Below are 7936 nucleotides of genomic sequence, written 5' to 3' on the forward strand. Positions count from 1 at the left end.
GTTAAAACTATAATTTTAATAAATAAAAAGTATTAACTATACTCTGGCTTGACTTTTTTTTTTGGCTGCACCCAGAGCAGAAAGAAGTTCCTGGGCCAGTGATGGAACTGGTGCCACAGTAGTGACAAGGCCAGATCCTTGACCACTAGGCCACCAGGGAACTCCCTGATTTGACTTTTTAGAAGACATAGAAGGTAGGGAATGGGGATAACATGCTTGGTGAAACACATTGCTACTATCTAATAAATATTAATTGAATTGGCCAAGTTTAGTCTTCAACTGTATCCCAGGGCCTGAAAAACCATGTTGGTCAGCGTAATTTGTGTCAATATAGCTTCATAGTTTGAACTTTGCAGAGGTTATTCAGTTTCCGGATCAGTCAGCACTTATCTCTGTAGCTTCACTACACAATAGAGGCCTCCAATTATTTGGGGGGAAGCAGCAAAGGGGAGCAGAAAAGAAGGCACCTAATCTCCCCAAATCCACACTCCACTTTAACATGGGGTTCCTTGTTGGGCCCAACCCACAAACGCTAACGGTGCAGTAAAGATCCTCACCACTAGGTGTCTCAGTGGCCGTGCCACTTCCTCCATCTCCTTGGAAAGCAGCTAGCCGCACACACTCCATTACTCCATTGTTATTGAGTCTCCAAGCAAATAACCTTTCCGAAGGCTTGGTTTCAATACTTGGGTAAATCTTCCAGCATTATCTAATCAGAATCTAGATGCCCCTCTCAATAACAGAAACATTGGATGAACCGCAATATCTCACTCTGTTATTGCTTTCCTTTGTTAAGGGAAACCATGCTGTGTTTGTAGTACATTTATTTATTTAATTACTTCTCTATTTATCTATTTATGGGGGAGGGGGAGTCTTGGCCTGAAGTGATTATGATGTTCTACCTGATCTTCATCATCTCTCACCCCCACAGGAAACTAAGCGTCCTTCCAGGCTTTCTCCACGTAGGTTCTGCAGTCTTGAAGGCATTTATCACTCTCACTGCAGCTAAATTGACCACTCAGGTTGATTTTAAAGGTCAACAAAAGTTAGAATTTAAAGAATTACCAAATGGAGGAAGATAGCACAGAGACAGATCCCACACATGATTTTTTATTACAAGGGGACATCAGAAATCAATGAAAAAAGGAGAGTCAACAAATGGTATGAAAATATTTATCAAAACAAATTTCCCAAACTTATCCCAGATGAATTAAAGAGATAAATATACTTTTAAATCAGATCCTGAAAGAATGAGAAAAAAATAGAAGTGAATATCAGATCTTTGTCAGGAAAAGAAATTTCCAAGATTTAATATGATAAAAATAAATTACAAAACAAAATATCAAAGTTTCTCTACATGAAGGTTAAAAATCACCATGTGAAAAAACAACACAAAAATTAAAAGTTAAACTGAAAAAAATAATTGCAAAGAAAATTATGAGGTTAATGTATAAGGAATTTATATGATTTCATAAAATCACCAGGATCTCAAAAAAAAAAAACCAGTCAAAATAAATGAACAAATATATGGAAAATATTCATCTTCACTGATAATTATAGAAATGTAAATTACAATGAGATACCATTTTTCATCTAAGTTAACACAAATCGAAACAGCCACTACCACTATAACCCTTTTGGAAAATAATATGGTATACCATTTAGCAATTTCATTCTCTCCTTTTTCCCTCCTCATTCCATCTCAGTCTTACTTTCTCCCCAGTCCCTCCCCCATCTCTTTCATTCATTCATTTTTATTCAACAAATACCCTCTGTGTGCTTGGTAGATGCTGGAATCTAGCCTAAATTCTAAATACAGAAAAAACCTTATGTACAAATTTGTTCATCTCAACATGATTAGTTATAGCCTCAAATCAAAAACATCTTACATTGTCATCCATAGACAAGGTAACCAAAAGTCCTGTTTTGCTCAGGACAATCTTGGTTTATACCTAATGTCCCAGTATAATTATTAAACGTTGCCCCCATTAAGACAAAGTCCTGGCTGATGGCAGTCAAGTGTCTTGAAGAAGAGCCAGCTTTTCTAATTTGTACAAAAGCACCACTGGGATTAGCTGTTGCCCATTGAGTAACTGAGATTGGGTGATTTCTGATTTTGTCTCTATTTTTCTGTAACTTCTGGATTTTCTAAAATGGATTTTATATGCATATGGGCTTTACATGCATTAACTCATTTAGTTTTCACAACCTCATAAAGCATATCTTGTTTCACCATGCTTCACTTTATTTTTTTGGCCATGCCTTCAGTATATATAAATTCCTGGACCAGGGACTGAACCTGTACCACAGCAGTGACATGAACCCTTTGTTGAAGTGACAATGCTGGATCCTTAATTCATTGTGCCACAAGGGAACTCCACTATTGTGCTTTACTTTATTGTGCTTTTATACCAATTGTCAGATGATAGCTAGCTTTTTTTTTTTAGGCAATAAAGTATTTTTAAATTAAGATGCATACTTTTTTTTTAGACCTAATGCTATTGTACACTTAACAGACTGTAGTATGAACATTACATTTATGTGCACTGGGAAACCAAACATTCATATGACATGCTTTATTGCAGTGCTGGGTTTATTGCAGGAGTCTGGAACCAAACCCACAATATCTCCAATATCTCACAATTATGCCTATAGTTATTTCTTTCTTTCTATTTCACTGCTATCTTAAAGATGAGGAAATAAATGTCCTGAGAGATTATTGACCTAGATTCACACATTTAAGTGGTGGGCCAAGATTTACAACAAGGCAGTCTGTATCCATATTCTTTTTTTTTTCTTTTTTTTGTCTTTTTGCCTTTTCTTGAGCTGCTCCCGCGGCATATGGAGGTTCCCAGTCTAGGGGTTGAATCAGAGCTATAGCCACCGGCCTACACCAGAGCCACAGCAACATGGGATCTGAGCAGCGTCTGTGACCTACACCACAGCTCACGGCAACGCTGGATCTTTAACCCACTGAGCAAGGGCAGGGATCGAACCCACAACCTTATGGTTCCTAGTCGGATTCGTTAACCACTGAGCCACGACGGGAACTCCTGTATCCATATTCTTAAAACACTAAGGTTAAGCACTATTGGAGAACTATATCTGATTGGGCTTGTTAGTCACTTATGGGAGAATAAAGACTATTTATGTTCAGAAATTTTACCTGAAAAGTGCTTACTGGAGTTCCCACTGTGGCGCAATGGGATTGGTGGTGTTTTCAGAGCACGGGTGCAGGTTCAATCCCTGGCCTGGCCCAGTGGATTGGAGATCTGGTGTTGCCGCAGCTGCAGTTCAGGTCAAGACTGTGACTCCAATCTGATCCCTGGCCTGGGAACTCCACGTGCTGCAGGGAGGCCAAAAAAAGAAAAAAGGAAAAAAATTTTAAAAAAAAAAAAGAAAAGTGCTTACAATTAATAGCCCAAAAAAGTCTCTATTTTATCTCTTGGAAACAATATTTTTAAGTTCACTAATTAGAAACACATTACAAATATAAATTGATTTTTTAGGAACATAAGATGCAAAAAATCAGAGTTCCTGTCGTGGCGCAGTGGAAATGAATCTGATTAGGAACCATGAGGTTGCGAGTTCTATCCCTGGCCTCACTCAGTGGGTTAAGGGTCTGGTGTTGCTGTGAGTTGTGGTGTAGGTCGAATATGCAGCTCGGATCCCGCATTGCTGTGGCTGTGGCATAGGCCTGTATGCTACAGGTTTGGACCTAATAAAAAAAAAATCTGTTTTAAACGTGTTAGTGGACAAATATATTTCTTATATGATTAAAGTGAATTAATATGCATTATTATCTAAGTGCAGAAATGTAAAAATTTACTTTATAAGCGTTAATGAGGATTTATAAAAACAACCGTATAATGCTGCCTGTAATTATCTGCTAATCTAAAGTAAATTATTTAACATAAAATCTTTTTCTTGGCCATGCCCACGACATGTTGAGACTTCCCCAAGCCAGGGATTGAACCCAGGCCACAGCAGTGATCAAACCTGCTGCAGTGACAACACCATGTTCTTTACCTGCTGAGCCGCCAGGGAACTCTTAAAATAACTTTTTAAAATCGTATACTGAAGAAGGACACATTTTAAATTATCTCCTTAATCTGGTGTGGCCACGAGCTGTGGTGTAAGTCACAGACTCGGCTTAGATCCTGTGTTGCTGTGGCTATGGCATAGGCCAGCAGATGTAGCTCCAATTCAACCCCTAGCTTGGAAACCTCCATATGCTGCAGGTGTGGCTCTAAAAAGCAAAAAATAAATAAATAAACAAAAATAAATAAATAAATAAATAAATAACAAATTATCTCCTTAAAAAGGACTCTGGTATAGTGACGTTACCACTTCACCTGGCTGAATAATATGGTACTATCATAGTCTGAATTGGTACAGTAGAACCAATCAATTAAATTCCCTTTGATAGGCTTCAGTGTTGCTGTCGCCGTGGCTGTAAATTCACAGACCATATTGAAGGTTGGCTGTAGATGCCTCATCCATTATATGTTGACATTTCCTGGTTTTATTCTCAGACATTGAAAACAGCATAGGGCAGCTATGGAATGAAATAGATTCAGGTTTCCATCCCAGTTCATTTGTCTTCAGGCAAGTTTCTGAACCTCTCTGAGCTTCAATTTCCTCATTTGTAAAATGAGAAGGGTTAATCATACCACCAGGTGTTGGTTTAAGGATTAAGAGAAGTGGATCATACTGAGCTCCTAACAAAGAGTCTGGTTTCTGATAAGTTCTCAATTGAAGTTCATTATTTTTCTTTTCTTTTCTTTTTGTCTTTTTAGGGCCACACCCTTGACATATGGAGGTTCCCAGGTTAGGGGTCGTATCGGAGCTGTAGCCGTCTGCCTACACCAGAGCCACAGCAACTTGGGATCTGAGCCGCATCTGTGACCTACACCACAGCTCATGGCAACACTGGATCCTTAACCCACGAGCAAGGCCAGGGATTGAACCCATGTCCTCATGGACATTAGTCGGGTTCGTTAACCGCTGAGCCACTAGGGGATCTCCTGATTCTTATTATTATTGTGACATCCAAGTTTTGGAAACCCAACAAGGGCTCTTATGTGGTGACTCTGGTTGGACAGGGACAGTTTTGAAAATAACCTCTCTGCTTCGAGCGCTTCATTGAGTTGACAGCACACTGGAAGCACTGCTTGAGTGACGTTTTCCAAGAGAACACAAGAGAACAATCTGGAAGGGCAGAACAAAGCAGGCGAGATCATCGAGGCTGCTTGGTTTTTGGCAAGCATGCTGGCACTGTAGGAGTGTATCTGGTGCAACCTGGAGTGAATTTTTATATCCTCCAGACTACCAAGGTGATAGGCTTCCCGTATTTTTGATACTGTAGGAAAGCCAGTTTGGGCACCGGCCCTCCCCTCCTCGTCACGGGGACTGCAGCAGAGCAGCAAAAAAGCCTTTGTCTCATCTGCCTCCCTTCAGACAGGCTCAGAATAGAGCTTTAGCTCCAGATTAAGCCCCACTACTCAAGCCTCTTATCATCTTCTAATAACAGCCCAGAGGCAGTGCCATGGCAGGAGGGGGCAGGCACATGGGTGGCTACGTGCCTCCATTTGCCTTTGCCATCTTTCAAAGTTCGACTCAATGGAGTTACCTGGTGGCTCAGCAGGTTAAGGATCTGGCATTGTCACTGCTGTGGGGTAGGTTCAACCCCTGGTCCCAGAACATAACTCCAGTGTGGCCAAACAAACAAAAAAACCCAACAAAGTCCAACTCAGGATCAAGGCTGTAAGGATTCCATGAGATAGATAATGCATATTTAGTGCAGTGCCTACCACAGAATTTCGGCTGTTATTCCTGTGCACTGCCATGCTTCACAAGCCCTGGAATGCACCGGACATTGGTGGATTAAAGATCTTCTCCGGACTTCTTCAGGCAAGACCTGTTACTTGGTCCTTTTTTGTTCCTGAACACCCTGTTCTGTGCCCATCATTGTACTTAGCACTCTACATTGCATTTCTCTTGTCTGCTGACTTGATGATTTCCTCCACAAAGCTATGAGTTCTTTGAAGTCAGAGACTACATCCTTCATTTATGCATTCGGTCTGTGAAATTATATCTCAGATGCTTAATGAATGTTTCATGACTGTTAAATAAAGCAAAGTATGTTGGAAAAACTATGCATTGTGGAATTTATAGACCTGGATTTGAATCCCAACCTCAGGCATGAAAGTCGTGTGTCCGTAGGAAGTTGCTTCACTTAGAGTTTCAGTTTCCTCCCCTGAGAACAGAAATGACGTAATAATTCCCTCCTAACATTGTGGTGAGGATTAAATAGTTAAATAGGATAGTATAGGAAACCTATAGCCCCAAGGTCTGGCCAATTTTAATGCTCAGGAAATGAGTTCCCTTCCCCCTCTAGGAACTTATACCAATAAACTAAAGAAAGGAAAAATGCAAATTACCTGGACTTTGAGTTGCCTTCTTTTGTGAAATTCTAATGGAGTCAGAAGATAGGAGATAAATGCAAAGTCGTATAATGTCTTTGGCTAAACAGTGGCTGTGTTAGCAGAAGGAAACATCTAATGTGTTATTACTGAGCTAAAGTCCTCTCTGATATTCTGCCACAATGGCTGAAAATACATTCTCCTTGAGTTTAATTCAAGGAATAGTACTCATAGGTGGGAAAGTCTGGGGCAGGAGTCATCAGGTCAGCCCGGCTCCACTCCCCCACCTCAGGCAGCAGCATTTCTTCCCAGCCCTCTTCAGAGATACTAATAGACTCTGCTCAGGGAATCCCCCTCGTCCCCTGGGGCTTCTTCTGAATCACCCCAACCAGACCAAAGCTGGAAATAGGACTCAGGATTCATCAGAGCTGGTGGATGGCTGACAACAGGGCAGAGTCTGAAAGAGGAGGTTGATTTTAAATAAACACAAATCCCGTTGGACAGAGGATAAAAGAGGAAAATGGAGGTAAACCAAAGGAGCACTCGGAGAGATATTCCTACAAATGCCCTTGTAAGCCAGACACCGAGGTTGCTCAGTAGCTCCTCCCCAAATCCTGCATTACCCACCTGCCACCCCTCCCCCACTGCCTTTTCAGTGCCTGCTGAATTTAGACCATGAACCACGTGCCTCGCCGGGCTGCCTCTTCAGAGCCCTCCTGGGAACGAGAAGAGAATCAGATGCTTCTGAAGCAGCCGGGTGATCCACCGCACAAATAGCCTGCTCCTTCTGTTTTCTACATTTGGCCCCAATTATTTGGAAGGAAAGGATACAGTGGTGCAAGAGATAACTTGTTAGGAGGCAATGGGCTAAACAGCACGTTCACAAAACCGGATTAAATCTATCATCCACCCCTGACCCTTAGGAGTTATCATTTTGGCACTCATCCACCACTGTCTACTGGCTCTTTTCTCTTTCACGTTACCTTCCCGCTGTGGTCCACTCTGAAAAAAATGGATTTTTTCACCCCATTGTCTTTCCTAGGTTAAAAAAAAAAAAAAAAATTCAGAAAATTGCCTGAGCCTCACAAGTCTGAAATCATGATTTTGAAAAAGCTCAGATCTTTTTTTTTTTTTCTTTTTGACCATGCTTAGGCATATGGAAGTTCCAAGATCCAGCTCACACAACAGCAGTGACACACACAACAGCCTTAACCACTAGGCTACCAGGGAACCCCAGAAAAAGCTCAAAACTCTTTTTTTTTTTTTTTTTAGGGCTGCACTTGCAGCATATGGACATTTTCAGACTAGAGATTGAATTGGAGCTGCAGCTGCAGGCCTATGCCACAGCTACAGCAACACCAAATCCCTAGCCTCCTGGGCAAGGCATGGGATCAAATACACATTCTCACGGACACTATGTTGGGTTCTTAACCCACTGAGCCACAATGGGAACTCCTCAAAACTCTTAATTCTGAAACATTAGCACCTTTACTTTTCTTTTCTTATGATTT

This window comes from Phacochoerus africanus, chromosome 8, assembly GCF_016906955.1.
Source record: "Phacochoerus africanus isolate WHEZ1 chromosome 8, ROS_Pafr_v1, whole genome shotgun sequence".
Taxonomy (NCBI): Eukaryota; Metazoa; Chordata; class Mammalia; order Artiodactyla; family Suidae; genus Phacochoerus; species Phacochoerus africanus.